Source organism: Myripristis murdjan, chromosome 3 (genome assembly GCF_902150065.1).
Source record: "Myripristis murdjan chromosome 3, fMyrMur1.1, whole genome shotgun sequence".
Taxonomy (NCBI): Eukaryota; Metazoa; Chordata; class Actinopteri; order Holocentriformes; family Holocentridae; genus Myripristis; species Myripristis murdjan.
In genome coordinates this window covers 29221499-29248128 of record NC_043982.1, presented here as the reverse complement: position 1 = coordinate 29248128, position 26630 = coordinate 29221499, and the positions used below count along the sequence as shown (strand labels likewise).

The following is a 26630-nucleotide window of genomic DNA, read 5'->3' as shown; positions in this document are numbered from 1 at the left end:
AAAACAATCACGTGAAGATGGCGGAATGAGCTGGAAGAAACATCAAACCGGCACCCACCCTTCAGGAAACACTTCAGATTTTATGAAGAGGAAGGGACAAAAGACCTGGATTAGAGCAGTGTGTAAGTTATGTCACACAACACTGAAATGCCTCCTCATTTCACCCAAATGAGGAGGTAGATAATGGAAGTAAATTAATCTATTTAGCGTTCTTTTTAATCATGGTTCACTACAATACACCTTGTTTTAGTTGTCGCACAGTAAAAAAACAAACAAAATGTCTGAAAAATGATGCAAAAAATGATTCAATTACAATCACAAAATATGCATCGAGATGCATCAAGATGCATCGTTAATCGCTTTATAATTGCACCGTTGCCCTCATAATCGTAATCGAATCGAATTGTGAGGTGGCCAAAGATTCCCCGCTGTACTGTTTTTCAATTTCTATAATGAACCTTCTGCTGCTGTCAGTCAGAAAAGAGGCCCTATTTAAACCACAGTGATTAGGTACTATATTTAGAAACATGGCGCAAATAATACTGTATATACACAGTGACACACACACACACACACACACACACACACACACACACACACATACATCATACATCATGTCTGAGTTGAACACGTTAATATGTGAAGCACTTTCCAATAGCTGGGGACTTTGCTAAAGCAATCTCAGAAGATGGGAGAGAAAAAGAGACACAATGCCGAGAAGGCAACACAGATATCCCAAAGAACAAACTAATCGAAGCGTGGAATCACATCCCAACTTCTGGGGACAGATAAAACCAGTTGCTCGGAACAAAACAGAGGTATTTTTACTGCTGATGCAAAATTCAGATGATATCTGAGATAACTGTCCTGAGGGGCTGTGCCAATGAGATTAAACATAAAGAAAAAAGTAAGATGGCTAGCTTGAAACCAAAGACTGATGGCAGATTGCCTACAACAAATTGAAAAGGAGGGCGGGGAATTGCAGAGAAAATAGCAGTGTGAATTAATTGACAGAGGAGGTGTGAAACTCTGTACTTTGTTTTCCTTTTTTCTTATGATGAATCCAAAAGTGTCCAAATCCAGGCAGTGTTTCTGAAAATTAGTTCATATATTTTCTGATGATCCCAAGGAGAGGGCTTAGGTAGAGAGGCTGAATAATTAAATGGTGCACTAACACGCTACTTCAGAACAAGAGTGACTTTGAATTTGATGGCTGCAACACTGACGGAGGAGGACAAATCAATAAATGAATACAGGAGTATGTGAGGATTTAACAAGGGCTATGTATTTCTATTTTAAAAAACTGTGCACATACAGTACAATTTAAGAAATACAGAAATATGGAGATTGATATAATCATGTCAAAGGCTAGAAATTCAGAGAAGAATATACATAATGACCTGTATGATGATTCAATGAGATTGTACATCTACTTTTTGGACTGGGTTGTGTCACAAAAATTTATGCATCAAAACTGTATGAAGGCTTTACAGGAGGAATTTATTTGAATCCAGTAACCATTAAAGATGCACTGTTTTAAGGTATTAATGATGGGGGTTTATGTAATCGGGACTTTGCACACTTGCATTTACAGTAAGTCTTGCTGTTCCTGGTGAAGATAACTTCAGCATCACATTGAAGTTTTTTAGTCCTAAGCAGTATGTGGAATCTTTTTTTTTTTTTTTTTTTCTAAATTCTCAGCACATTCTCCTACGCACCTGCCACCTACCTACTCTACAGGTGTGCAAAAAACTTTTTTTCCCCTTGTTTTGGTCAGAATTACCCAGCCAACACTTCTTTCTCCAGCTACCATCACTGTTTTTTGTGCATAGTTACAAATGTTTCTAAAAGTCAGATGGCTACAGATAAAATAATGTTTTGACTTTGAAAATCCAATCTTAAACCAAATCAGTTTCATCTGCCATCACAGCTAATGTACATTTATCAGCCACTGATGAAAAGTAGAAAAAGACAGCTACATTGCTCTTGACATTTTCAGTTCGGTACGGTGTCAGTCTTCTTAACAGACCTATGTGATCATGTTTTATTCTGTCTTGTCTAACCACTTACCACTGGAGCAAAGTTCAGATAAATGGACTGTCAGACATGTTCTTCACACCGTGTCTATGAGTTAAACATGCTCATAGTTCATGTCTTGTCTACTGTTTGTGACAATGTAGAAGAAGGCATATGAGTCTTTACATGTTACATGGTATCTTCTTCTTCTTCTTCTTCTTATTGTTATTATTATTTTTAACCACACCCATGTGCATCTGTGAAGCATGAAAATTATTATAGAAGTTTTTATTACACTATTTTGCCTGTCTGGTATACTGATTAATTAATGCATTATATGATCTCTTGACTTAATTTCACCATAATTTCCATTTCCTGATTGAAAAGCTCTGAATGAATGTTGACAGCCTTTTTCCACAAGCTGCTTGTAGCCTAGTTTATCTCTCTTGTTAACTTGAATCAATATAAAAAGTAATCTCTTTACAGTGGCAAGAGCTTCTTGACAAAAGCCATAGACTCATGCAAACCACACGAAAGGGGAGACTGATTAAAATATTTAAAATATAGATACTGTATGGTCTGATTGATGCATGGCTCACCCATAAATAAGTAAATGACAAAGGACAAAATATACAAACTGTGACCTGAATGTGAAATGCACACATGCCAATAACGGCTGTAACCATTTGAAGTCCCATCTGTGCCATACGGGGGCTAACCACAGATCCCTTAGTAGCCCAATGGGCTCTTTGAAGCTCTGCATCCTGGCTGTAGTGGTGGTAGCTGCACCAATTTATGACGTCATATTCGGCTGTTAATGGCTGTTTGGCAGCGAATATGTGCAGAGCAGCTGGCATGAGTATAAATTCAAATGCATAAAACGTGTGATATACAAGAGAGGACACAGAGCAGTCTCTTGTGTCTTTGAAACCATCACACCCCTTGCCTTTCTCAAATTCCCACCCCATCCTCAACAGCATATTGTGATAGGTTTGTAATCGACACTGGAACTATCTAAAAACTGTACATGCAAAAACACCCCACCCCAACACTCACACAGACTGTAATTTTATGTTATATTCAATATCAGGCTGTAATGAAATCAATTTCTCATTATTATGGACATTTCTCTCACAATGATTTCTTTTACTCTTGAGTCAGTGCTGAGTCAGACAATCAAGTCTGACTCAGGGTAATTAATTAAGCATCAGTGTGGCCAGTAAGTGAGAGGGACTCCTGGCCAAGGAGCAAGCCAGAGGTCGGCCTTCAGTTCAGTGAACCTGCAGGCCAGTCATGCACAGGGGCTTGTGTGTGAGACCTTTTCCTGAAGTGCTTTATCTAGGAATTTTCTGTTGTGATTACACTGGTTTCAAACGTACTCAACATACAAATGAGAGTCAAGGTTTCGGTTATGCTGCACAAAGACTTTGAGAATTTGAATGGACATTTTTTTTCTGTTATTTGTCAAAGTTGCCAGTCAGCTCTACAGAAGTGGCTATATAGTTTTGGAACCGACATTCTCTGTGAGGAATAGGAATAAAAACTTTTTTTCCATGGACATTCAAAACCCTTGCGGCAAGTACATGGTAAAAATATAGATAACCTTTGGGTGAGGTATTCCTTTAAGACATAAGCAGGTAATGACTTATATCAGATTATCATCATAGTCTATGATACTATGGAGATTTGACAGTAAATCCCATCTTAAGACCTTAACTACAACTACATCCCTAATTATCTTTCTTTCCCAACCATTCAAGCTGTGTGTGTTTATTTTCTTCATTACATTTTGTCTTATTTCGTTATGACTCCATATTAAGTATAAAGAGACATTTGTGTGAATTTTAGTTTCTATAAGGCTTGATTTGAGTTCAGTCAAAATGAATTTCTGTGAATTTTTTCCAACTGAGTGATGAATACACCACAAGGATTATTCCTAACATTACTAATATTGGTTGCAATCTCAGCAGCAGCAAGGACGCTGGGGAGCAAGTTCAAATCAAACACAAAAATATCATCCAAAGATGTAATGGCATTCTGTGCCCTCATCAGTCTGAGAGTGTATGGGTTATAGGCTGTGTTAAGCACTCATATTGCCTTCAGAGGACAGGAATAAAATGAAAGGTGGAAGATTGGTGGGAGCAAACCTTCACCAGAAGACACCTCAGCTCAAATAAGCATTGTATTCCCTCTGGTGAGAGCCACCGCTGAGATATCTTTAAGAAAGAAAAGGGAAAGCCAGTGGATTCTGCCAGTTTCTGAACGGTTTGTCGTATCAAGAGACCCTCTGAGTATTCACCATCTGTACTCATGCATTTTGCACAGGACTGCAGTGGCAAAAGGTGCATTTATATGCCTGAACAGAATCTCACATTAATCAAGCTGGGTTAAAAGTAAGCCACCTTTGATACAGAAAACTCAAGATTTAACTTGACTGAATTCAGCCTGACAACCCCATAATCTCACTTTCTAGTAGAGCCCTCTGAACCATTTGGTAAGAATCAAAAATGCTTCCACACATTCCACATTAATTGCACAAAACGGTGTTTGTGTCCACTACAACATTTTTTCCTCTTTTCAATTTATTACTAGACTTTTTTTTTTTTTACCATTTCTCTTGCAAGATTGACTGAATCAGTGTAACATTTTGCACACAGCATATTTTGTATTACAAGTACGGCTACTGAGAGGCATAATTCACACGTACTTTCACACCACATTTAGTCTGACTCCATAGTATGTTACCGTTCCGTATAAAAATATATATATGTTCATTTCAAATGTCACTGCCCACATATTTCTATGCATCCTTAACATCGGCATGGATGTTGAGCAATAAATCCACTAGGGGGCAGCTTAGAGTCAGAAGTGTCTGACAACAAACAATAATAATGTACATGCTAAAGAGGCAAGAGTAGAGGTAGTGTTGTAAATGGCAGTGGTCTGTGAGGTCATTAAATACATCTCCATAGGAGGACACAGATTTTTTTTTTTCTCTGATATTACCAATGAGAGAAACTGACTTATTCATGTCTGCCTCATAGACCGGTCTCGCTTGAACTATTGGCTACACTGCCACCACAATTTCCGGTGGTACAGTTCTGTTCTGTCCGTATCCTTAAGCTTCCTGAAAACATGCACAAATACAGATGAGATGTATGCAGAGTACGGACAGAAGGCTCCTTCTGTATCCACATCCGTATTTAACGTTAAGTATAAATGAGCCTTAAGTCACTCTCTTCTAGCAACAGCCATCTCTTTTGTTAGCATCCAAACCTCTTTCAAAGCAAAACATTTGGTGATGGTGGCTGTTAAAAAATGCATCAAAGAGTAACTGATTCTGATCAGAAAAGAAACGCTTAATGATTCTTTAGGTGCTGCAGTAGATTAAAGAGAGAGCAAGAGAAAAGGCAATACATATTGTGTGTGGACTTGAAATAGCTGACTCAAAAGAACCAAGAACCAAAAAAAGTAGAAGAAAAAAAAGAAAGAAAATGGTTCAAGGGATGCTTAGGGATTGTGAAGAATGAGCTGTGTCTTAGGAGGTTTGTGTAAAATTCTAGCTATGTCTAATGACACTACGCAACCACTGCAGGCCCCACAGTGAATCATTAAACTGCCTTACTCCACGAGCAGCTCCCAGGGAGCACGGCGAGCTCTGCTGACCCTCAGGTAGGGAGATGAGCATGAGTAGGACAGAAACACACACACACACAGACACACACACACACACACACACACACACACACATACACTTAATAGGATGAGGCATCAAAAGGTTGTGATGCATTTGATTTAATTGGTTAAAGAGAAATTCATCTCTTTTGAGTGTGCCGCCCACAGGTAGTGTAAGCTCAACCTGTAACGAGGAAAACATATTCCTCAATCTTTTTTAAGAGACCATCAAAAGACACTGCTGTACAGATTAAAAGAATGTACTTTTTATGCAAATTGCTGCTTAGATTGACAGAAATACATAAGGATACACAAAATGTGCTTGAATGTTGTAACGATTTCAGCAAGCCTATTTCCTGTGGTCATTTTCAGAAAACAATTTTCTGCCAATATCCAAGATGATAGCATCCCTATCTCTCTCACTTGGTTTTATTTAGTTTTATTGAAATAAATCTCACAGGCTAATAATCAGCAAAGCACACTAATCCTGTTTCCATTTCTATTACTGATGGGCTGTGCTTGTGCTAAGGACTCAGATATTATATAGGTTCAACAAGGTTATCTTTATTATCCCACTACAGGAAATTTGTTTTGCAGCCAGGGTTCACATAAAAACAAGAGTACAAAAGGACATCACTGACAATATCAACACAATAAATCACAGATGTAGTCCAAAGTAATTAAAATTAACACCAAATACGAATGTGCTCGAGTGCAAGCAGAGTGCTTTTTGCCATTAAGCATATCAATAGAGCTTGGGATAAAGGAGACATTAAGTCTTTTAGTCCTACAACCCGGTTCCCTGAAATGATGGCCTAGGGGCAACGGCTTAAACTCCCTCTGGAGAGGATATAGAGTAACTCTGGAGGTAGTATATTCATTTTCTCTGAATGCTGCTAAAACTGAAACAGTTACTGGATTCTGATGGAAGCTTTACACATGTGAGAAAACAGTTCACCAGCCGTAACCGTTCATAGGCGCTAACGTTAACTTTGACATTACCAAGTGAGTGACCTATTTGGGTGTGTTTTCAGGTTCCTGATAAAGTCTGATGTGTTCAATACAGCATCCGTTATTTGGATACCACGCATGCTGCATTTAGCAATTCTACTGCATGGGCTTTTATTGTATGGACTTTATGTGATGTGATATTATTAAAGCCAAAAATAGCACAGCAGTTGCAGATGTGTTTGTGCTGCAACTTACAGTCATCTGTGGCCACATCCACTAAGAGGGTGTGCATGTGTAAGGTCGCACAATAAATAACATACATACATACACATACATACATACATACATAAAATGTTGTTGTTTCACTTTCAGAATGCCTTCGAGCCCCCAGGTTTCCAAAATGGCAGAACTGTTTTCTGCCAAAGCACTGCCACGGTATCACCACAACGAACTGAATAAGGGACTGAAGTGCCACTGCTTGGTGAGTGGCAGTGGCAGTGTCACCACTCAGTGGCAGAAAGAAGCGGGCTGAAAACAGCACTGAAAGTGAAACCAATACTAATATATGTTGTTGTGCATCCTTGAAAACATTTTTTCAGCTTTGTATCACTGCTCAAAATTGTGTTGTTTTTGGTCTGGATCTACTTCATTCATTTTGGAGCAGTAAATGCTCTTGTTCTTGTGACAGGGAAGGAGTTTATGGACCAGACTCGGTGGACGTATTACACTACTTTACATTTAGTAAAAGAATAATGTGGAACATTAACCAACTCTGGTTTCTTGAAACAGCTTGGAATTGGTCCTTCAGTCATACCTCATTATTTCATGAAGCCAGCCTATATCGGCTGTAGCCTACTAGACCAGGATTACATCTGAAATTTAAGTTCAGACTGTACTGTGAGGGCATTTTTTTGTGTCTTTGCTGTTTGGGTCTGCACAGTTTTTATTATATTCACTAAGAAATGCTTGCAAATAAGATGTGATACAAACAAGCACTAAGAAAGGAACCTGTATAAATGTAAAGCCCACTTCATCACCACTTGTACAGTTTGCATGCTAAAACTATAAGACTAATCCATTAAGGCTGGTACCCTTGGCAATCACTGCAATGCAATTGTGATGAATTTATATGAGCATAAATGTAAGTATTTCACAAAACGTAGATAGAAAAAAAATAGATAGATAGATAGATAGATAGATAGATAGATAGATAGATAGATAGATGCCATGCCCCTTTTTCTTGCATACTATCTCTCAGAAAAGCTGCATATAACTGTGATTGCAATTCATGCACTTGACACATGAATTTTTGAATGCCTGTTCTGAAATATGAAAGGTGAAATTATTAAAATTTGAAATGTTCAAGAGATCATTAATATTAAGTAGTACTGCTCTCCTCTTGTGTTGATAAGCCTCTTCTGTTATGGACCTGAGAGTGAGAGCAGCTAACTTGTGCCACATCCATTCATTAGAGACAAATATCCAAGTATGCTGCCATAAATAAACCCAGCCACTTGTACCACTTCACACAGCTTTGCCTCTAGGGTTAATGACTGGTAGGGTAACACACAGATTTATTGGCTTAATGACAAAATGTGCCACAGATCATTACCTTGGCACACAATCCTCAGCCTCTGCCTGCATTTTTCAATTAATGAGAAGAACCACCTTTGCATCCATTTGTTCAGTTAACCCATAAAAGGAAGATTCAACCATAAAACACTGTTAACACTGGCTAAACACAAATATGCCATTGTTGTTCTATCTGTGCTGCTGTTTTGTTGTTTTCTAGATAATTCTGTGTCAACTTACATCCACAAACAGCACAAATTTTTAGCACCATCATTTAGGGCTCGTCAGTATACTGATATATCAATATTCTGATATGAGACTAAATATTGTCTGGGATTTTGGACATTGTAAGTGTGTCTTGTCCTGGTTTTAAAGGCTGCTACACAGTAAAGAGATGACATTTTCTGAACTTATTAGACTGTTTTAGCTGATCTGTTATTTGCCTCTGCCTGCTTGGTCATCATATCCACAATACTAACTGTTTGACTGTTAATCAAAAATCTCTTGTTTAAATATCTTGAGAAAGCAGTCAACCCTAAAATATAATCACAATATCAATATCAAGGTATTTAGTCAAACATATTGAGATATTTGATTTGGTCCATATCGTCGAGCCCCTAACATCGTTCTTGCTTTGTGTTGTCACTCTGACCTCTCAAACAAAATATGCCATGACAGAGCAAGCCCAAGTGTGTCCATCTGCAGCCTGCCACTTGGATAAAACACACCTCCACAGTGCAACACATGCCCACATCAGTACAAGAAACGCCCACTGCCCTGAGGTTAAGGTTAGCCAAGAGATCTGAGTGGGTGTGTCTTGTACTATCATTACAGGCCGCAGCTGGACACGTCTCGAACGAGCCACTCATGCCGCCATTCTGGCCACTGGTGCAGCAGAGGACAATGGGAAATGGTGTTCATAGTGTTCAGACAGTGAGTGTGCGACTGATATTGTTCAAAAGTGTAAACCTGGAAACGGAGAGGACATGACAGGAAATCTGGCCAGTGGAACAAGCCTATTCTCCTTTCTGCTTGCTTTCCTCAATGATTTCATTCACAGAAATATGAAAGGCATTTGTTTGCTCAAAAAATAAATGATGTGAGTCCACGGTATATAATAATTCCCATGTTCACAAACTGCTCTCACAAGATACATGTTGTACATAAAAAGGCAGCAATCTTGAATCTGATAAACAATAGCTTCTGATTGCAAAGACACTGTCATTGATGAAAGGAAAGGGGGGCTGAGACATATGCATATATCACACATTCATGGCTGATTGCTGTGCAAACTGGAGGGGGGCCTCCTCCATTATGGCTCTGGTGAATCAGCCAAAAATGAAACATTGGGCTCCAAGCCAAATGCCCAAATAGCTTTCTATCAGTTTGGATTGAGGGATGCTCATACTTCAGAAGGCAGGAGTATGGAAGTATTTACTGGACTTGTAAGCCACAGAGGACAATCCACAAATGTGTAGCTTGTTGAACAGATTTTTCACTATTCATGTGTATTTGTGTGTAATGTGAAAAATGAAATAGGTTTTATTTATTTACCTATTTCATTTTTCAGCAAAATCAAAACACATGTATTCAGATTAGTTCTATTCAAGGTTGCAAACCACTCAGTATTTTTGTGGGTATGAATTTAACCTTTTTAATTGGATTTCATATAGACTCCAGATATAGACTCAGAAAATGCATCATATGCTCTTTGGTCTTGGACAGTTTTCATGTGTTGTGACAATATTGAGTTGGGCTGAAATGTTCAGGATTGAGTCCTGATCATTTCAAAGTCTAGCACAGAATGGGAGTGCTCCTGCTGCCTTGAGAGCTATTTCACTGGAAAGCCAACAAACTGGAAATGAAGGGGCAAAGAGGCTAAGACACAGGTGCTGCAAATGTCAAGGTAATGGAAGAACCAACCACATTTCCCAAGTTAAAATTCAACAAAAATCTACCTTACACACATGAAATCCGAACTGGCAAAAATGGATGACAAGATTGAACAGCAGCTCAACCTAATCCTAAAGCTTCCAGATGCCACTTACTATTTTCTGTGCTAATTTAAACAAGAAAATGTGACAGTGCTGACTAGACATTTACATTAATAATAACTGCAGTCAAAAAAAAAAACATGTGAGCCATTTCAAAAATGTGTCTAAATATTGTGATAAAGGCTTACTCAGTGCATGGGAGTTAAAGATGTGATTCTTTGTGACCAAAAAAAAAAAAAAAAAAAAAAAAAACCTGAAGAAAGATCTGTCTGAGTAAAGAGCAAGTGATATGGAGCAGAAAGCAGGAGTTGCCTGAAGTTATGATTGCTGCATATTTTTGGTCGGTTGACATATAGGGCCCTATCTTGCGCCAGACTCCCTAAACCCGCTATTTGCGGATTTAGGATTTAGGAAGAGGCGTTCCCCCGTAAAAATTGCTATCTTGTGCACCTCCCGCTATCCGCAAAACACCTCCGCTACCCGCTATATTATGCATAGGTGTGTTTTGGGCGTTACGCCAGTTAAACCAATCAGTGTGCCAGGTGCCATTGCCTTTAAGGGCAAGATGCGCTATCCTAAATCCTAAATCCGCGATGGAGAGAGGGAGGTAGATTTTCTCAGGGCTTCTACTGAGGCTAAAGCAAGTTGGCTTTATATACATATTATATATTATATTATAGGCGAGTTAATTCGGGAGGTGGAGCCACATGTGTCCAAGTGGACGTGTCACAAGGTTGTACTGATTGAGTAAAATCCCCGGGTCACACCACACACACACAAGAGGCAGAGGTGGAACTATGTGTAAACTAATTTATTGACAAGGTAGATTGGGCAAATAAAATATTAAAAATAAAAATATAGCACAGCTGCTGGCTTATGATAAAACAATAAAACGTGCTGGCCTAAGTGTCCAATTAAAACAGTCTTTCCTCTAAACAGTCTATATGAGTAATATACTCAGTCCATTCCGGCGGCGTCCCGGTATCAGTCCGACCGTGTGCGTGGCGAGGCTCCGTCGGGGCGCGCATTGAAGCCGCCTGGGCGCGCTCTCCTAACAGCCCAAACTTTAGGGAAAGCGGATAGCGGGTGGTCAGGACCACCCGCTATCCGCTTTCCCTTAAGTGTGTGCGCAAGATAGCAACTTTAGGGATAGCGCATGAAACACGCCCACGAACACACCTCCAGGCGCAAATGATGCAGTCGGCATAATGGATAGCGGGTAGCGGGTGGCGCAAGATACCGTTTAGGGATAGCGGAAGTTCCTAAATCCGCAATTTGCGGGTAGCGGGTCGTGGCAGCGGATAGCGGGTGGCACAAGATAGGGCCCTTAGTCTAGAATTTGAGGAAATGATGAATTCAAAACTCTGTCAAGATGCTGGCACAACATGTTGATACTGTCGCCTCTGAAAGGATCATTGATTTTTTCACCCCTCCACCACGCAGGACTGACTCCAGTATGTTTCTCTAAAATACAAAGTAACGCTTTGTGCTCTATTATTTATAGTTTTATTTACTATATCTTATAGGTGTAAAACAAATTTGCTTACAGTTCACTTTTAACTCTTGTGCCCTTTTGCTTCTTTCCTTTTTAAAGACCCGTTCCTGGCATAGCTTAAACTCTTAAAAACCTGATCTCTGTTCACCATAATTACACATTAAAAAGGTTTTTCCATCATGTCTTAAATGGCTTAGAGGCAACTTTGCACCTTTGCTTTCATTCACTATGCGTAGATCTATGAATATGCAAATAGTCCCTGTCTCTATTCAAATGTCCACCCACCCTTCACCCCTTCACTGCTCACATATCGGCTCCCCTTCAACTCTGCTCATCAAACACACAAAACTAATTCAGCCACAGGAGTTCAAACTGGAAACCAATTCCCAAGAAAAAACAGAGCCAATTATACAGGGTTTCCTTCAGGTGGACATATCAGGATGGAAATGTATTTTATCGCTCTCTACAACATTAGAAACATAACGGTAACAGATGAAATGAGCCTTCCACTTGATTATGTTATCAAATCAGCTCATAATGTGTTGGTAATGTTAACTAAACCTTGGTCCCGATCACCAGCTTTGACAAGTTCCCTGCCTTGTAACACCTAGAAAAAAAAAGGAAAGAAAAAGAAAAACACAGAATGTCTCTGAAGAAAGGCATCTACTTTACTTGGTCAGCTACTATTGTGCTAGATACAATGTAATGTTATTTTTTCATAAATAATGTTAAAGATATCATGAAATATGCAAATAGATAGTGAGATACTGGGGCAAACATGAAATGGCATTTCAAATGCAATGCTCTATGATAAGCAGAGCACATAGAATATATCACTATAGTAGCACATTTTCTAACAAAACACATTAAAAATAGAAAAAAAATATGATTTTTAGTGGGGTGAGTCTTTAAGTAGTAACTTGAAAATACATATCAAAAAGTAAAGTTGTAAATTGCAACAGCTATCTGAAAAAATTTAGGATGATGTGCACTTTCTTACTTCATTTTCAGTTCTGCTGGTCATAAATCGGTTCTTGAGTGCACAGGGAAATCATAAGGACACTGATGAATATTTATATCAGCATTACCAATGCATTAATGCATGATTAGGCTTCTCCCTAATGTGTATTTGATTTAGCTCTTGACCTGTTAAATAGCGACACTACGTGCTAGAAGTGAGCCTTTTGTCAGAGGCCTCTGGACCCCAGGGGCCAACTCTGTCCTGCTGGGGACGAATTGTCCTGTCGCAGCCTATCACACTGAGGAGATCAGCCATGAAATTGGTTCAAGGCAAGCTGAGTGTGTAGTCTTTAAATACTGTTCCAGCAAGATAATGCCTTAGTAGTGCATGGTTCCCCCATAGGCACCGAAAACCATAGCAACCCTCATGTCTTTTCTTTTTCTTTAATTACGAGGGCCAAAATGCAGCACCATTGTCCTCTATGCCTATGGAGGAAGCACACACTACTCAAGTAATACCTTGCATCACACTGATGTGTTAGTATGCTAACATCTCAATGTTTGATTTATTGCAGGACAAATCTAAATGTAATTATGTTCCTCTCTTTTAAAACATTTCTTTTTCCCACCCTCTGTTCTGGCTTTTTATTGCCAGTATTTGCTCCTGCTTGTTTAGCTGATGAGCAACTGGGGTCTTGTTGAAATGCTAATGGTGGAACTCAAAGTGAGTTCTCTGTGGCATATTGAATCTCTTTGCCTAATCTCTAATTAGCATAGCTGAGAAACAGAAGAAGCTTTCACCAATGCTGAACTGGTGTCACTGTCTCTGGTGCAGGTGGCAAAAGAACTGCAATGCTGGAGAATATATTGTCATCTGTTTCCATGTATTTATGTATGTGAGTATGTGTGAGTGTGTGTGTGTGTGTGTGTGTGGAGGAGGAGGTGGTGTGTTTTTGGAATATGTTGCGCTTGTGGCTTTAGTAGAAACATGACAGGGTCATGTGACTTCATGCCTGTTCATGCATTAATTGGCTTTGAAATGCCAACCTGGTCTTACACTGCGAGTGAGTCTCAAAGTGTGTGTGTGTGTGTGTGTGTGTGTGTGTGTGTGTGTGTGTGTGTGTGTGTGTGTGTGTGTGTGTGAGAGAGAGAGAGAGAGAGAGAGAGAGAGATGTCACATTAATCAATTCAGGTCAGCCTCTGTATAACTAGACAAACAGACCAGAGAGTTGGCTGCACTGTGGAACACTGTGCAACAATTACTTAAAAGAATGTCTTTAATGTCCCATATTGTCAAAATGCATTTGATTTGTATTGTGTTCTTTTCATTCTTCTAATTCACACACAGCCAATTATCCTCCCAGCTTTGCAAAATGTTTGTCTTGTAAAAACGCGACCAAAAATCCTTGATTATGGGGACTAAAATCCTTGATTCCGTGGGCTGAAATCCTTGATTATGCGATTAAATATGCGGGTTTTTATGTCATTTTATGCGGTGAAATTGCAGGAAGTTGCGAAGTATGCGAATAGTTGTGAAATATGCCAAAAGATGCGAAATACGCAGAACTGGAAAAAGGTGATTGTTCTCCCACACCCTGTTACTAGGCTACTAGTGAATGAAAAAGACCAATTTTAAAGATATCCTATGATAAACAGGCATACTAGAAGCAAGCTACATCACAGAAAGTGCTGGTAATGTTTAATTTATTTTATTTTATCAACTTAAGCATGGCTTAAACATTCTTCAATCACAAATTTGTCAAAAATAAAACATGCTTCCTGCTGAGGTATAAATTGCGGTAGAACAAACCATCTGGGGTCCGTTTCACGAAGCAGGTTCAACAAACTCCGAGTCTTACCCCGAACTCTCAGTTGATCTACTCTGAGATAGGAAACTCTGAGTTTTCGGTTCCAGAACAGCTGATTTGATTTAGTTTGATCAACTCGGAGTAGTTTCACCTGGAGTTAAGCGCGTGCACCACAGCTGTAAAAAGACAGCGTCAATGGAGCCCTGATTTGACGAGTCACCTTGGCAACGGGGAAGCGTCGGGCTGCGTTTTTCATCCCAGCTGAATTAGAAATCTTAATGGATTCATACAGCGAGTCTGAACATATTTTTTACTTTAACACCGCTGCAGTGGCAAAGGAGAGGGAGACGGCGTGGGAGAACATTGCTGCTCGGGTCAATGCGTAAGTTTAAATGTAGTCCGTTGCAATCACAATAATAGGGAATTTAAGCAGGACGGTTTTCAGGACGGCTCCGCTAGGCAGAAGTGCGGCTGCTATGACGCAATCACCGTAGCAGTCAAAATCGTTAAGCAAACAGCCGTCGGCAATGGGTACCCACCCCTTTCACTGAACTCTTGGTTCCCATGGTGACGCGTCTATGCAGCACGTGTCAAAAATAAACACAGACAGAATTGCTTTAAAATTGAGCCATTGTTGGCCTGTGAGTGTGTTTCATTTGAACTTGGCATAGCCTACTTTGGATAGGCCTGGTGCCTAAGTTGAAAAAAAAAAAAAGTTGATTCAACAACAAAATGCTTCAAAACTTGTTGCAAATCTACTTTATATTATACCATTAATTTGTGCAGTCTTAATATTTGTGAAGTATTTGTGTAGCCTCTTATGAAAGAAACAGGCCTATGTGAAATTCAATTAAATGCCATATAGGCTACTGGGACATGGAAAAATAAAAATTAATTGTTGATTAAACAAAAACATATTTGAAAGGTTATAAACTACACAATGTTATTCCATTGAAATTTGTAAACCATTTGTGTAGCTTGTAGGAATCATGACTCAACAGGTCATGTTACATCAATGACTGTTTATTAATAAATTAAACACTGAAGTAAACAAACATAGCCGGGCTTTCTCTTAGCTATCTGGCTTCACTTAACCAGACATCCGCACTCCGGATTTTCGGTACGATAAAGCCGGCTATCAACCCAGGCTTTTCCAATCTAGATCTGTGCCCGCTCACATAAAAAGGGCGGTGTTTGCGGCATGCGACCAATCACAGACAAGGAAAAATCCACCCGAGCCGCATACAAACAGTTTACCAAAGTCCTGTACCATAAAGCTGGATTTCGGCTTAGCGAGCTAACTTCAGGCTTAACCCTGGCTTCAGGCTTAACCCTGGCTTTTCTGTACCTTAAAGATGGCTTACTTTTTATCGGGCTACGTTGCAGCTGAGTGGGAGACACAACGCGCCCAAAGTGCAAAACATCACTCACCTGTTCGCGGCATTGTGTGGCTACGTCGAAGTGTGCTTTGTGCCGTAGTAGAATGGACTGCTATGGCAGGCAGGTTTATATGCCGAGCGCCGATCCGTTTCTGGTTACCGTAGCGGACTGCCGTAGCGGCCCATGCTTAAATTCCCTAATACTACAGGGGAAAACTGCTTGAATGGTAGCCTATTAATTTATTTCATTTAGGTGCAATCCCGCGGGGGAGAAGCGCACTTGGCAGCAGCTTAAGATGAAATATAAAAAGATTGTTCAAACAGGTAAGACTTCAGCATAAACATCTATGCGCGGTCTTATCTCCCGATGAATATTTAATTCTCTGCGCAGTAACACTGCACCTTTCTCCACGGCATCGTGTCGAAAGGACATGCCATGTTTGTGAAAAAATGTCGCCACCTAACTACTAATGGACTTCTAATAAAGGCCTACGGGCTGTTTTTTAATTATTATTTTTTAAATAACAGACGGCAGAACTAATACGCCATGCCAAAACTCGCCTGCTGACTGAATGAATGAGGAAGTAAAATACCGTGTGTGGCTGAAAGAGGGCGGACACAGAGAGAAACTCGAGGTTTCATGAGAAAAACCTGGTCCCGACCAGGTTAGTTTCATGGAGTCTGTTACTGCAGTAACTGACCGAGAGCTTAAGTTACCTCCCTCTGTGAAAGAGGCTAGAGTTACCCCTCTTTCTCTGCTTTGAGATACCCCCCTTTGTGAAACGGAAAACTAAAAGTTTCCCTCATTTCAGGTTTAACAGACTCAGAGTTTTCATTAAACCTGCTTTGTGAAACGGAGCCCTGTGACAATGTTTTCAAAAACAGTTTAAACTCAACTGTTGAACATCAACTCTAAACTCTAAAAATAAAACAGCTCTCAATGAGCCAAACCTATAGGTCTAAATAGTCTAAGAGCCTTACTGCACCATTTGTGGGAACCTTGTTCAGTGCAATATCATCTTTTCTCTCTCCTGTGGGCGCCGTTCTTCCATTAGCTCATTGTTGTGTTGTGAATGCGCGAGCTGATGACGTCGGCCGGGCGTCACATATAAATTAACATCACAACTCTATTTATTTATTTTAGTTATAGTTTTCGCATTTTATGCGGAAATTGTGAAATCAAGCGAGACCCGCATATTTCGCAAAATATGCGAAATATGCGGGAATTATGCACCCTTTTGGAAAATAATTGACCCCCGCATAATCAGCGACATTTTGGTGACATTTTGGGAATCGCATAAATCGCATAATAGCGTTTTTCTGGAGGGTCTATTTATTGGACCAAAAATCTGTGTTGGAAAAAAAGGGTGATTTTAATTATATTATTCAGAAATCTGATTTAATACTTTGTTGCAATGTAAAATGTGTATAAATTGTAATGAATCAGCCAAACTTTCAAAACACACTGGGATGGTCCTTAAATTGCTGTAGATGGTGTTGTAACCTCAAAGCAGAATGTAAATTCCAATCCCTGGATAAAGCAGCACAGAAAGAAGGAAGACAGAACATATCAGTATCTGTGAGAATAATCCAAAGTATGCTTCCCATCCATCAGTTCAGCAGGTGTGTGTGTGTGTGTGTGTGTGTGTGTGTGTGTGTGTGTGTGTGTGTGTGGCACTGATGGTGTTTTCAAGCAGAGGTGACAAAGAAACAGATCAGACTAACAAACCAGGAACATGAAGCAGCAACACTCCGAATGACAGGGATGTAAGCTAGTGACCCAAACGTCACAGATATGAATCGACGCTGGCTGGTAGAGTCTGGGTGGAGAAAAGAGCACTTCTTCACTTTACACAGCAACACAGTTTCTGCAAACAGCTATTTTTTTTTTTTTTTTGCCATTAAACAAGATGCCTAACATATTGCTTTAGTCAAGCTATGCAGTGACCATTTGCACTGGTTGTAATAAATGCTCCATGATGTGAATATAAATGTAAATATACTAAATGTGAAATCTAAATATGTTAATATCAGAAAAAAATGTACTGTGGTGGGTGAATTAAAAAGGAATATGTTTAACCTCTTTGTGACTTGTAAGATATTTGTCCCCTGAAGGATGTGCAGCATGGCACTGCCTCCAACCACTAGGTTGGAGGCATAAACAGGTACCTACAATTTGCAAATAACATTTTATAATTAACATTCGGCAGACGCTTTTATACAAGGCACCGTACATGTGAGATTTTTATAAAGCACTAACAAAGATCTACTCAGGCGAGAACAAGAACATCAAGTGCCATAAAGCTCTGGTTCTGGTCCAAAAGACATATGCACTACAAGGCAGTGCCAGGAGGTAATGTATAGAGTGCATAAAGTGCATAGAGGAAGGAAGAAAGATAGAGAAAAGATTCTGCATAGAGGCAGATTTTTTTTTTTTTCACTACATGGGGGAATACACAAACCATTAGGTGAGAAGGTGATCCCTAAAGAGCTTGGTTTTTAGCCTTCTCTTGAAGACTGAGAGGGAATCTGTGGATCAAATGGAGTATGGTAGCTCATTCCACCACCAAGGAACCACTGAAGAAAAGAGTCTAGGGGCTCTAGTTTCGCAAACCAGGCGAGGCGGGGGCGTAGCGCAGATGCGCTTCGCCAACTGGGTGTGGCCAGGCGGATTTTCCAAGTTTGGCACGCCGGTCTCGGTGGCGCAAGTACTCCGCCGTCCCTCCTACCGGCGGAGGGGAGGAGAGAAGGCATGGAGTGGGTTTGACACAGCCGATTCACATGTAGCCAATCAAATGAGCCCCTGTCCTTGCCTTTAAAATGCGCTGCGCGAAGGCGTAATGAAAGTTTACACAGCTGACATGGAGGTCTACTGCCGCAGGCGGAGCGGAGCTCAGGAGACAGGCGCGGAGCGGAGACCAGCGAGCAGTGCGGACACGTCACCAAAACCTCACAGGCAGGCTCCCGGAATGTCAGGCACATGAACAATGCAATAAATACCGAAAAAAACACTATTCAACGCTACGATCACAATCAGCACATACATATATCTCCATATCAACTGTCCCGTCACAGCTGATGTCAGATCAAAGGAGATTGGCACCGTTTGTGCTGATTGTGAGGTTTTGGTGATGTGCGCCTGCCAGCCAAACTTCCACTGCGCCGGCTCCGCTCCGCCTTGCGCTGAAAGTAGACGTGGTTTCAGATGGCGAGCTTTTGGCGCACCTCGGCGAAGCCTTTTGGCACGAAACTGTCACTGCGCCAAGCCGAATCTGTCGGCACCTCCCCCCACTGCGCCGCCACTCCCATCTCGGCGAACCTCCGCCTGCGAAACTTGGAACCTGTCCGCCTCTGCCGCTTCGCCGGTTGAAACTAGCTCTGCGCGGGGTTCGCCTCACTGCGACACCCCGCGCTGCGCCGGGAAACTAGAGCCCTAGCTGGTGATTTAGGGCCTTGTTGTCCTGGCAGCACCAGGCGTCGCCATGTGGCAGAGCGAAGTGGGCAGGAGGGAGCGTAAACCTGAAAGAGGGAGTCCAGGTAGGTAGGAGCAGTTTTGGTTGCTGCCTTGTGTCAAGGACTTGGATTTGATGCAAGCAACAACTGCAAGCCAGAGGAAGGATATGAGCATGACATGCTGTTTTGGGGGTGGTTGAAGACCAGACGGGCCGCCGCATTCTGGATCATCTGCAGAGGCTTGAGCTGCCCACCAGGAGCCGTGCCAGTAAGGAGCTGCAGTAGTTGAGGTGTGAAATCACAAGCGCCTGGACCAGGAGTTGTGCTGCATGTTCAGACAGCTATGGTCTGATTTTCCTGATGTCCAAATTTACCTTCCATCCAAATTCATCACGAGTGGGCTGCTTCATTATATTGAGTTTGAAAATGATTTAGTAGGTTAAACTGTCACATTTACCAGAATGCTGAAGATGCTGAATGCTGAACATTCAGCATCTTCAGCATTCTGATGTAAGTATAGTAAAACCAATACAGGCACCAATATAGTGGGCAGAAAATAAATGCAAAACAACAGATATTGTTAGAGCAACACAAACATAACCAGGTATTACAGTTTTTTCTGGAAACTATTTGTATGAACATTCATTCATTCCTTCTTTTGCTTTAATCTGACCATCCTACTGCCTGTGTGTTATTCAAGGGGCAGGCTGTTTACACTGTCACATGCACAGCAGATTGTACTGGCAGCTTGTGCACACTTTCTGTGAACACATCTCTCTCTAAGTCTTCACTTTATATGTATAAAGTTTGGTGTATTTCCCCAGTGGTTACCTTTATCATACTTAAAAATGTGGAGAGTAACTTAGATTAAATCAGTTTGGCACAGGGCTACAGTAGAAATGTGTGGCTCATTCTGCAGAGGACAAATCACATCATTTCAATTGACATGCAAAGTTTGATGGGAACTGTAGTGGTGTGGGAGAACCATGAGGCACTAGCCACTAGAGGGCACTATGGGGCAAAAAGAAGTTACAAGCCTACACAGCATGCACAAGACTTTGTTTAGCCTAATGCTAGAGCATCTATAACAAATTTATCCTTGCAAATGTTTGATTTTTGTAATTTAGCTTATTATCCCATGCTGGCTGCATTTCTTTTTTTCCGTGAAGAGTGTTGCCCTTTATGTAAAACAAAACTCTGTGAGTGTCTGCTGCTGAGTGTTTTCCTTTGGTGGGCCATGAGAAGAGCTTGTCCTGTGTGACATTGTGCTGCAGTGCACTTGGAAAACCTCTCTGCACATGCTAAGTGTTTACTTAGGGTGAGCGAGGCCCAACTGTTCAAACGACACAAACCTATAAGCACCCCACCGATTCATGCAAAAGAGGACTAGCTCGGCACATGATTGCTAATTAGCTGCTGCTATTGCTTCCATAGGTAGCCGTGTGCTATCAAAAATATTTTCACTAAATTACTCATCTGCCCTAAGAACATGATGTAACTGAGATACTGAATATTAGTAGTGCTGTACTTGCCTGAATTTAAGATAATATTTTTATCTGGAAATTACATCAGAAAACGTGAGGTCGTCCTATACTTTACTCGACACTTTACATGTCTTTTTGTATTCAAAACACCAGGTGGCGACATGGATACACACGCTGACATGGATAGCGAGAAAGAACACAGTGACACAAAGGACCTCTGTGACAAAAAGTTAAAAAAAAAAAAAAAAAAATGTTGGGCCAATTTGCAAAGTTTGCAAAGTTAAAATTTGCAAAGTTACCTGCAGTCCAAAAGACATAGAGATGTCGCCATTTTTTTCTCTATTTAATTCCAATCTTTGCTTTTCTCAGTCAGATTTGCTTCAAATTCTATTGTAGACCATAATTACACTACATGCTTGCTGGTTAATGATGCATTTTTTTTAATGCACTGCAATGTTTTGGTTTTTGTTTGATCTAAAAGTGGGTTTTGATTAATTTAGGGACCCGATGTTGTAATGAGGACCACCCAAGACTAAACAGAAACCAAATTAATTCCAAAACAAATATTTTCTTTAAAAGCCTATTTTTCAATAAAACTCATGCCAATTGTGACTCTTGTGAGAAATGCATGTTGTGTTTTCTGGAGGAGAAAAATCCCATTTGTCCATTTGTAGATGTTTTAATGACAAAGGTGCATGTGTACAATGTACGCTTTCAAAATGGTTTGCAGCCAGTAAACACAATTTGTAGTTAATGAGGCTAAAACAGATTTGTGAATACTGACTGCTGGGCCTGACCGTTATGCCTCTCTGAAACTGTTCAAGCTTGGTTGTGCACTCCTCTGCCGTGAAGTTGTCATACATTTTATGACTGGTATCAAAATGGCGTTTTATGTTAAACTCCTGGCACACTGCATTCACCTGCTTGCAGATTAGGCACATCAATTTATCTCACCCGTGAGGTGCAAGGAAGCAAGTCTTGCTTCATTTCTTATGGCTTATGGTCATTGATTCTGAGTCAGAATCACAATCAGAAATACTGTATTGATCCCTGAGGGGAAACTGTGTCAGCTGCAGTTGGTTAGTTCTCAAGAGAAGAATTAAATTACAAGAAATAGAAAAATAAAAATAATAATAAAAAAAAAATATGTGCCTCACAAATTTGTGAAAAAGTATGTACATTATGTATAAATTGTATCAAAAGTGTGTGTATTATGTGTATTGCGTCTAAATATGTGCATTAATCCTAACGTATAACAACAATAAATACAGAAGTAAGAAACTGAGCATATGTAAAAAAAAAAAAAAAAAAAAAAAAAAAAAGTATAAATACACCATATATACACAGGGATATTGCATTGTTGAATATGTTGTCAAGTCCTGCAGGTTTAAATTACTGCACAGTTAAAAAGTTAAATAAACAATTTAAATAGTGTACAGTTCTGCAGTCTGTTACCTCAGGTTATCTGACCGCATTAAAAAGTCTGATGGCCACAGGAGGCGATGACTTCCTGTGGCGCTCTGTGGTGCATCTTAGTGGGATCCATCAAATAAAGTATAAATACAAACAGAGACACCCTGCTGTTTGTAGTATGCCTATAATATTCCTGTATTATTTCTATGATCATTCAGTAACGTCCGTGCTGCTAAAATTACACCCCAGACCAAGCCAGGTCTATAACAAAAATATTTTGAGGAGACGTGACTAAAGATGTGGTTTTTCCCATAGATGTTTGCTGCCATTGGGCCATCCCCCCTGTTGAAAACAAATCACCTGCTGTGTGTGTGTGTCTCCTCTGTCACTGTTGTGTGGTGTGTGGCAGCTTGCCAGATACACTGCACATGCACAATTTGTTGCACTTTTTTTTTCTTTTTTTCTTTTTTTTTTTTTTTTTTTTTTTACAAAAAAAGTCTAATTATGGGAAAAGTGTGCCTCATATGAATTTTAGTGCAAATAAACCATAAACAAATAAAGTAATCTAGCTTTAAAGTAACTGTTTTCACAATACCACCAGTTTAAACTGTAAATATAACAGAGTACTGTTACTCATATTTTGTATTTTAAATACTTACTTGTATTCTGTCACTCCCCAACCCCCCAATCCTGTCGCTAATCTCTCATTGATGCCTTGTTGCCATGAAACCATTCCTAACTTGACATTTTAGCCCAAGGGGTGGAGTTTTACCATTCGTAAAAGCAAAGCACTGTGTGATGTAGGTTGGTTTAAAGCTGTACTGGAACTGGACCAAATATAAGGAAGGTATTTCAGTATGTCACTTTAACCCATCGTGGCCACCGGAAACATTTCCAAGAGCCGCCATTGGTCTGAGGACCGCACTTTGAAGATGTTTGCTCTAAAAGATGTTGTAAACTGGTTAACTGGTTATATTAAAACCAAACTCTATCTATAATAATCTATATTTCTGTGTCTTTGCTAATTAGACATACAGTTGTCCCTCGCTATAACGTTCAAACCTTCATTTTTCTATGAAGGTTTGAACTTTGAGAGTGTTTAAACAAGAGAGAAAAGTGAGAAAATGTTAATGCCTGTCTGAGAAAAGTGTATAAAGTGTGTAGTGAGGGGTTTTACAGCCTTAAAACATCTATAATAATTGTAAAAAATAAAGCTGACTACTTCGCGGATTTCGCCTTTGCGGGTTATTTTTAGAACGTAACTCCCGCGATAAACGAGGGACCACTGTATTGACGCATATTGATTTGACTGCTGTTGTGTAAAAACGTTGTGTTGTGTGGGTCAGAGGCACAGGGCAAGAGAGGAGAGTGTTTGCCTGTAAAAGTGATTTATAATTCCATTTTCACAGGGGATTAGATTGGCTGGTGACTTAAGAATCATTTTCTTAGCATTGGGCTAAAGGTGCTATGCATAGCATTTTAACATCAAGTAGCCTAATCACACTAATTCTGAGGCAGCAGTATAATTACCATAAACAAATCAGGCTTATTTCGAGACCACTGACAGCCTCTGTTGGTTCTACAATCAGTTTGTGCCACGAGGCCCCATTTGCAAGAGATCTGCCTCATTGCTTGCTGTACGGAGATTACCACACTAACAGGAAAATGACCCCTGCCCCTCGAATAAAAAAGAGCTAAATCCTTCAGCCTCTTGACAGATGTTGGAATGAATAAAGGTTTGTGGGGAAAAATGGTTCATATTTGTGCTTTATGCAAAAGACCAGAGAAGCAAAGAATGCAGAGGTATAGTAATAGGACCCATAAATTTCCAACAGGTAGCAATGGGATTTATGGACTTGTACTAACTTGACTTAAAAACAAATACCGCTTTTTTTACATATTGCCTAGTAAAATATTAGTATCTATGCAATGATAGATTTTAGGCACATATATAGACAGAAAGACATGATAGTTAGACTGATAGAGCTCCTGTTCCCAGAGTAAAGGCTTTTGAAATAAAAGTTATCTTCCTTACATAAATTTCATTAAATATTTTGTTGCAAAGCATATTCATCAGACTTAATCTTGTTACACAAAATCCATCTTCGAACAATCAATTAATAGATCACAGTTTTAATCAAATCAGCCCTTGAAATTCCCTTATGAAACCTGCTGCCGTTTCTGTCATCAGTCCTGGGAACTTTCTGTCGGAACTACTGCAAATTTAGTTTTCACGTGGCTCTGAATTTGATGGTAATGGAGTTATAGAGTTCAGATAACACAGCATAGGTGGAGAAAGGGGGGGCCATCAGAGAAATTACTTTTCTTTCATGCTTCTGTCTTCCTCGAGAGTCATTATAGCAGCAGAAGAGCAGGCAGATAATTTGAATTGGAGCATTTTTCCCCTCTGGGAAAAGGTTGGGCAGTCATTCTCAAATCTACAGTATGTTGCCTCCTTTTTAAACTGTTCCAGGATGGATGCAGCTTAAATCAATGCATGGATGAAATGAGTATGGCCACATTCCCTAGAGGAGTGTGAACCTGGTAGAAGAGAAGAGAACTCAGATAAAGAGCATAAATGAGTTGATTTACCACCTGTAGAGCCTGGAGGGAAGCTGATGATAGAGAACACGTGTCTCCTTGGAGACTGTGATGCATTCCTACCATGAAGATGTGTCTTAAAGTCTGCATACAGCAATCAATGGAAAATGTGAGCATGGAAGGCAGGCATCTGGATCAAAACTATAACTGCATTCGGAAAGACAGCCCACAATTTTCAAGCTCTGCACATTTGTTTCAAGCTGTTCTTGCACAAAAGAGTTTTGGAAAGTCATATTTAATTTATGTTGTGAACATTAAGACTATAATTAGATTGTAGGCTTTTGATTTGGCTTTGCCACTACTATGCAGACTAGTAGTGAAGCAATTTACTCCTAAGCCTGGCTTGAGAAGTGATCAATGTGTCTTACATGAGGTTTATAACTAAATACAAGTTGTGAATTGTTTTAGCAAATGAGGTAGATTACAAAACAGGGAAAAGAAGACAAAGACTGTGATATCAACAGGAAAAACTAAGATGTAAGGAAAATAAGAGCATTAAAATGACAAAATAAGAGCAACAGAGCATTTGGCTGACGATAAGTCCACAACCTTGATGCAGCAATCGCATAAACGCTGTCACTCAACAGTCATAACTACAATCCTGAGGCCACCAGAACCCATGACTAGAGGACCTGAAGGACCTGTGGTACAGGTGGCAGACAGAATTACAGCAACAAGAATACTGGGCACCAACACCATAAGTAGTTTTACAAAACAATTTTGAAATAAATCCTGAGATGTTGTATGGTGGTCTTCTTTTTTGGATCTATTAAATAGTGTGCTACATGAAATTAAACATGAATTGCAATAATCTAGACAGGAGTATATGAAAGAATAAATGACTCTCCCCAGAGAAGAGAAAGGATAGAAACAGTTTTCATCTGATAAATCATTTGGCATACACCCATATTCTGCACATAACTGAAACACATGCTTCTTCCTTAAATGAGGTCGCAAAGAAACCTAACATCTTCCCCCCAAAAGATATAAAAGTACAATAGAGGGGAAATGAGATAAATGTATTCAACTCTGCTGTTTGGGTTGACTTTTCCTTCAACAAGTCCATCTCTGTTCTACTCTACAGCAGATAAACACCGTGTGTGCACTATAACACTGGGAAAGCTAGTAACGCTGTGACCAGTGTGTGGATTTTAATCAAGAATATCTGTAGCATTTAGGTGTTAACACATGTGGTGCTCATCACTGTATTGCACAAGAAAACTATTAGCCCCAAAGCTCATGAAACAGTCACAATCTCCAGAGGCTGCTGTGTGTTGTGCTGTAATCACAAAATATTCTCCTTAGCGGAAATGAGTTCCTGTTATGAAGGACCCTACAGCATACGTGCGCTAAGCATAAAGTTGTTATCCTTCTCAAAGGGAAGTGACCAGTCAACATTAAGTGGCAATCTTATCTTGGTCAAATTTTCATTTAGAGCCGTGAAAGTAATCAAATGAGCAAGAGAGGGTCAGCACTGATAGAAAACATCTGAAAAATATACAAGCACTCCTCCTTGTTTGATATTGACAGTGTGATTTACATCCTATTCATTTGATTTGACCATGTTATGTGAATACAGACAAAGAATATAGACACAAATCAACTTTTCAGACAGTAACAAAGGTTTCAATGCTCAGTTCTTCTTTGCACATCAAGGTAAAATACTATCCCCTAACATTTTGTTCTCTGAAAATAGTAATTCAAGGTAAAGGTAATTCAAGGAGAAACACCATTTACAGATGAGTGAACTACTTTCTTAGAGAGGAGAGGGAACATGCTCAAAGAGTAGACAATACAAATAAAAAGCATGATTAGGTTTTGTCACCACC

The 26630-nt window shown here is 39.9% G+C and overlaps 1 protein-coding gene across 2 annotated transcripts in view; it reads right to left on the bottom strand.

The window, feature by feature from the left end:
* The window catches only part of spon1a (spondin 1a), a 96511-nt gene that overhangs the window by 25536 nt on the left and 44345 nt on the right, over window positions 1–26630 (bottom strand). The window lies entirely within an intron of this gene.